The sequence below is a fragment of the Manis javanica genome, chromosome 1, assembly GCF_040802235.1.
Source record: "Manis javanica isolate MJ-LG chromosome 1, MJ_LKY, whole genome shotgun sequence".
Lineage (NCBI taxonomy): Eukaryota > Metazoa > Chordata > Mammalia > Pholidota > Manidae > Manis > Manis javanica.
Window position 1 is genome coordinate 186,746,583 of NC_133156.1, and position 268 is coordinate 186,746,850.

Genomic DNA, 268 nt, shown 5'->3' on the forward strand with positions numbered 1-268 from the left:
TGTCCTAATAAACATATATGGCTCATCTTAGGTAAAAACATCCTTAGTAAAAGACTTCACTCTGTACTTAGATTCGCCATTATGTGCAAGAATAATTTCACTGATATAATTCTGCTAGCTGTAATCTGAGTCTACAGTTAGTCTAGTACCCTTAGACCTTAAATTTGCTGATATTAGTTCAGGTAAGTCAGCTTACAGCAATCAGTAACTTAAATAATTTACTTTGTGGTTAAAATTTTCAAATATGTATTTGTCGTAGGGGGCTAAA